Raw genomic sequence first — 6,559 nt, 5'->3', positions numbered from 1 at the left:
AAATCTAAACTTTGTCTCTACCAAGCCATTACTGTACTCTAATTCTGGATTGCTAATCCATGTTCCACCATAGTGAAAATGCACATCAATGGACTCAAGCATACTGCCATGAACACATGTAATAAAGCAATTAATTACAACAAAAATTAACATTTTCAATCACCATAACAGCAAAAAATAAGAAAACCCTAAATCCCCAATTTTCACTCAACTGTGCACGATATGACAGAAACCCTAGAATACCCAATTTTTAAATTCAGAAATTATCAAACGGAAAGAAAGCAATTAAAAACTATTTTAAATCAACGTTTTCAATCCCCAAAATTTATAATAATAAAAAAAACCCTAGAAAACCCTAAATCCCCATTATCAGTCAACTATTCATGTATTGACAGACATCTCAGCAAACCCATATTTTAAAATCAAAAATAACATACCTGTTCAAGCTTTAATCAACAAAGTTATTCTCAGAGGCCCACCACCACGGTCACCTTCGTCGTTTCTGAGTTGGAAGAATATTCGATTCAGAAGCAAATAAATTTCTGTACTTTTTGAATTTCACATTTACTCCCAAACCACAACTCTCCAACTACTTAGCGCGGGTTAATTAATGACACGTCAGATTATAGCCACTGACAGACGGAATAATAGACGGGGTTAACTTTTTGGATTTAAGAGACCCATTCTGAAGGACTACGGGGGGTTAATTGGCCGTCCATTCACCTTAGGGTCTTATAAATTCTTTCAGTTTGACCCTAGGGGCTAATGTGAGCCTTTTGCCTTTTTTTTGTTTTCTTTGGTTTGACAAGCTTGAATGAATCATAGAATAAGAAGGGTCAAATCCAAAATGGGCCTAAAATTCTTGATATGTAGAGACCAGGTCCACCCAACACAAACCTACTCTTTACTCCCTTCTGCACCACTCATGAGTACTCAACCAACAAACACAAACACTTGCTTAGTAGTTTCTTCACCATCTTAAACCTAAATATTCGTGCTAATTATTCATACCCTCCTGCAATCTGGTATGAGTTTTATACCTTCAAACTTCTCACACCACGACTTTATACTCTAATAACGTACCTGAAGATTTTTCTTTTGGCAATGGAAGGAAATATTTTTCTGCATTTTGTTCATGATAGGCCAACCTCATATGAGTGAACTATTTAATAGTACAATTCTAAACTAGAATAATTACCGTAAGCGAATTGCCAAAAAATAATTTTCTGCATTTTGTTCACAACAGGCCAACCTCATATGAGTGAACTATTTAATAGTACAATTCTAAACTAGAATAATTACCGTAAGCAAAATATTTGAAGAACCAATAAACTATAACTTAACTAGTATAAGAATCTGTTTAGTTCCTTCCACAACTATTTTATTTAATTATAAAAAAAATACATAAAAAATTTGATTTAAATTAAAATTTCTCGTGTATTTAGTTTAATAATTATTTAATATATTTATTTAAGGGACATGAAATTATATGTTTTTTCATTTTAATAAAACAAATTGAGATTTATCATATGAAAATGAGTTTGTCATATCATGATTGATTGTATGAGACATTAGGAATTTGCAAATTGCACCTCTCTTCCTTAAGTGAGAGGTTGACCAACCCACATGAAAGTTGAAAGCACTGCTCTTAAACAAAACAATTTATATTGAAACATTAGGCACTTTGAATGATAATGAATTGTATCGACCCAAAAGTCAAGATTCTAAACACACAGTTTTAGTATTAGTTAAGGAATAACTTATTAATAATCAAAGTCGATCAATTCTGGCCTCCAAAATTTATATGCCCAACCAAAATGACAGTATGCGGATATTAAACACTCGAAATCACTAAACTAACTTGTTATTACAGAAAGGATACTAAACTTCATTTTGTTATAAAATAGTCACTAAACTATACATTCTGTTACAACGAGATGTCACTCATATAAAACGCACCGTTTTGACACTAAAATGCACCGTTTTTGCTTATGTGGCAAGCCAGAATTACAAATAGGAATATAACTTAGTGACCTTTTTGTAATTCACAATAATTTTAGTGACCTTTTTGTAATAAAATTTGACCGAGTCTGCCATAGTGACCTCCCGTTGTAATAAAAGGTATAACACAGTGAGCTTTTTGTAACAAAATGAAGTTTAGTACCCTTTCTGTAATAGCAGATAAGTTTAGTGATCTAAGGTGTTTAATATCCACTGTATGCTGTACCCATAAAACTGTCTGCAATACAACTTTGCTTTCTTGATGATGTGACTTATTAATTCTATCATATATAACTGTCGCTTTAATCTTATCATCGATATAGTCCACCTTACTAATCTAGGAAACTTTGGGTAGGTTAATTTTTAGAAAATTTTAGTTACAGCTGATTGTCACATGGAAATAAAATAACAAATTATTAATTCATATGGAATCCCATTAGATATTTCACCAGTTATGTAAAAGTTCTAAGTTCTAAGGCAGTTCGCATAATCAATGTTTTGAAAACCGGACCGGACCGGCCGGTCGGACCGGATTAACCGGGAACCGGCTGGATGTCCGGTTCGGTTTTCTGTTAAAATCGGAATATTAAAAAACCGGTCAAAACCGGTCAAAACCGGATTTGACCGGAAAAACCGGATTTTGCCCAAAAATCGGACAAATCCGGTTTTTAATAAAATAGGCAAAAAAACACTTTTTTTGGCTAGAAAGTACATTTGTGGCCCCTACCATGTGTGCCTTTTCTTTCTCTCACCCATGTGCATTGATTTTTCTCTCTCATATTAATTACTCTTAATATTTTCTCTCTCATATGTCATTTTAACTTTTATGAAATAAAATTTTCACTAAAAAAAACATCAACTCTCTCTAATATTATTATATACTCTTAAATATAAATCAAGAAAATATATTTTTAAATATTAATTATTTATAATTATATTACATGAAAAAAATTATAATTGTTTTTTTTACATATTATCATATTTTTATTTATAACATACTATATTATATTTTTTATTTAAATATTATTAATTATTAAAATTTAAAAATTATATATTTATCTCTTGAATATTATTATATAATTATATTCATAATAAATTATTTTAAAATTAAAATATAATAACAAGTTAAATTAAAAGTTATGTTTTTTAAAAATTATAATTTTTCTCATACATATAATTATTCTATACACAGATAAATATTGATCAATTATTATTATATTTCACACATTTGATAATAAATTCTATTTAAAGATAATTTTATTTAAATATTTTATCATATTTTATAGTTATGATACATATTTTTAATTTAAATAATTTATATTTATTATAATTAAAAAATCCGGTTGAACCCGGTTGAACCGGTCGAACCGTGAACCCCCGACGAAGCCGGTTTGATCTCCGGTCCGGTTTTAAAAACATTGCGCATAATATACATGTTTCTGTCTCTCATTCACCAAAATGTATTTTATATTTGTCAAAAGGCTCACATAACACTAAAAACTACCTCCATTTATTGTTTCTGTCAAATGATAACGTGGCACATAGAGAAAAATTTCAAAAACACTCTTAATATTTAAAATACTTAACAATTTTATATTTATAATTTTTTTAACCATTTTTACCCTCTTCTTCATTTAAATATCAATAATTAAATAATATTTAAAATTAAAATATATATTAAAACAATCAAAAATTAATGAAACATTTTGAAACCTAATTAAACACTTCGAACTCCAATTAAAATAATCAAAATTCAATTTAAATCAACTAAAATTAAAATTAAAATATATTAAATCAGCGCCTATTTTTTCCCGAATCTATTCCTAAATTTAATAGAAAAAAATCGTCTGAGACGAACGGGACACCGTTCGTCTCCTCCGGTGAACATGCCCAAGATGAGTTTGTTCTTCACCGGTGAGCCATTCTGAAGGACTATGGAGTAAAGTGGCCCTCCTCCTACCCTAGGGGATTAATTATTCTTTTGGACTAACTGTAAGGGTCTATGTGAGCCTTTTGTCTTTATACTTTGATTCTTATGTTTTTCTTTATGTTATATATAGGCCCAAAAAATTAATTAGTCATTTTAATTTATGAATCGGATTTAAATAATAAATATTAAATTTAAATTGAATTCAAACTGAATTTGAACATACATTTAAAATAGTTATTTCGATTAAATTTGTTCTTGAACTTGTACAAGTTTACACTGCTTATTGATATATGGAGTAATTAATCATTGTCTATTTCGGAATACAGCTTCATAAATTAACAAAGAAAGGAGCAATAGCTACAAAAGAATATACTCCCTATGTCCCATTTTTTTCATTTTACACAAAAATTAAAAAAACATTAAAAAAACATATATTAATATATTCTTATTTTGCCCTTATTATTGATATGGAGTACCATTTTTTCAAGGTGATGTAGAAAAGGATGTTCAATGTGATCCATATATCATTTAAAAATAGAAATAAGACTTTTATAATGAAATACTCCCTCCGGTTCATAATATTTGTCGCATTTGAGAAATTTTTTTGGTTCATAATATTTGTCATGTTATAATATCAAGAGAGCATTAATTGTTATTTTTCCATGTTTGCCCCCCATTAATTTATTGAAAGAATACAATAAACAAATGAAAATGGTATTCATAAATGTAAACAAGTTTCAATGTAGGGTTAACTTAGTAAAAATGTTTACAAATTAAGACATTAATTGTTTTCTTAGTTCTTGTGTTAAAGCCAAATGCGACAAATATTATGGACCGGAGAGAGCATAAGACTTTTAAAATAGAACGGAAGGAGTACTTTTTATATTCGGCTATTACAACTTTAAAGCAACATTAACCGAAAGATTGATTCTAAAATCCAATTTTATTTATACCGTAACAGAAATATATATATACAGGAGATCAAATGTTACAGTAATACCTAAATAACAAAGTAGTATACACCACAACATAGTCTAAGGAAGTAAATGCATACCAAACTTACCAATTACGCTATTGAAATATATTCCACATGCATATATATAGCATTAAGCAATTAATTAATTATACTATAAAATAAATATAAGTATCTATCTTTAATGTGTATTTTTGTTGCTAGGGCCATTAGAATGGCCAGCTCCCGGACTGTGACCGGGATTTGTTGGTCGAAAATCATCGCTCTCTCCATCCAAAAGTCTCCGGCTGGAGTAGAACCCGCGGATGCCCTTCTCCTCGGCAGCTGCTTTCACTTGCCGGTTCAATGGCCTTGCCTCTGTGGAGACAATTCCACGGGATAACAGTAATGCAATAATAAAAGCAACACCGGAGAAAAGCTTAACATTGGCCATATGGAGAATATATGAGTGATCTTTATGTTAAGTAAAAGATTCAAAAAGAGAGATTTAAAGAAGAAAAAGGATTTTTGGTGCATCAGAGGTGTTTGCTTGCTAGGTATTTATAGAGTTGAATTGAATAGTGGAGCAAATTACGTACCGTAAATAAATTATAAATTGTAGAAATCGGAAAACTTTGTCAAAGCGATTGTCTGATAAATTTCAAAACCTTTCATGATTATGTTTCCATAGATTCTCTGTGGTGGAACACTGAAGGTGTACGTCTATTGTTTTTCTTATTATTTGGCTATCTTATATTTATTTTTGCATGCCCCATGCATCAATAAATATACTATATTTTGTACCTTAATTTATATGAGTACTTATTTATACTCCTCCCCGGTAGTGACGGTAACAGGATTTCTTTCAGACTAGGCTAAATTTTATATGGTCATTTAGTTCCTTTTATTCTCCCGGCACCCCGAAGTTAAATTTCTTATAGTTATAATTTCACAATAAATTCTACTTTCTTCCTTTATTTATTTTTTTAAAATGAAAACTTACAAAAAAATTCCAATGGTAGCTAGGGTTAAATCCTATCCTAGACTTAAGGTGGTTCTCCTGCGATTGACAGTTTGAAACAAAATACAAATATTAGAAAATATTTTATATTTAAGTAAAATGAGTTAATTTATTAAAGTTACCACAATACCTTTACTTTAAATGAAAATTAGGATGGAACATAAAAAAATTGGTGTCAATTTTTTTTTATTGAAGTGTCAATTAGGCTGAAACATAAAAAGTAGTAAATTCTATAACTAGCGTATATTTAGATAGAAAAAGAAAACGTAATTTATAATTAAATGCCTATAATATTGGACGGAGGAAGTAATCAGTAGTTGGTTGAGTGCATGCACTTGCTATATCTGAATAATACTTTTCTGGTATGAAACCAATACATACTAATTTTGACTTGATGCCTATTGGTATTACCGTATTAAGGTGTTGGTCATTTGAATCTGATCTCAAAAGTTTCTCGACTTACTGTGTTAGCATCAGACTGTGACTAAGAATATGTGTTAAAGACGAATAGCATCATTAATTAATTGTTAAATAAGTTTAGAATTGCTAAATTCAAGATTTTGTTGCAATGATTGAAGATCTTGATGCATTACTAGTGATTGATGGTTACCAATTACGCACTTAATTAATTAGATTTTCAAAGCTTTTAACTACC

This window comes from Mercurialis annua, linkage group LG1-X (genome assembly GCF_937616625.2).
Source record: "Mercurialis annua linkage group LG1-X, ddMerAnnu1.2, whole genome shotgun sequence".
Classification (NCBI taxonomy): Eukaryota; Viridiplantae; Streptophyta; class Magnoliopsida; order Malpighiales; family Euphorbiaceae; genus Mercurialis; species Mercurialis annua.
The sequence above is the reverse complement of the archived record's forward strand: the minus strand, read 5'-3'. Positions refer to the sequence as shown.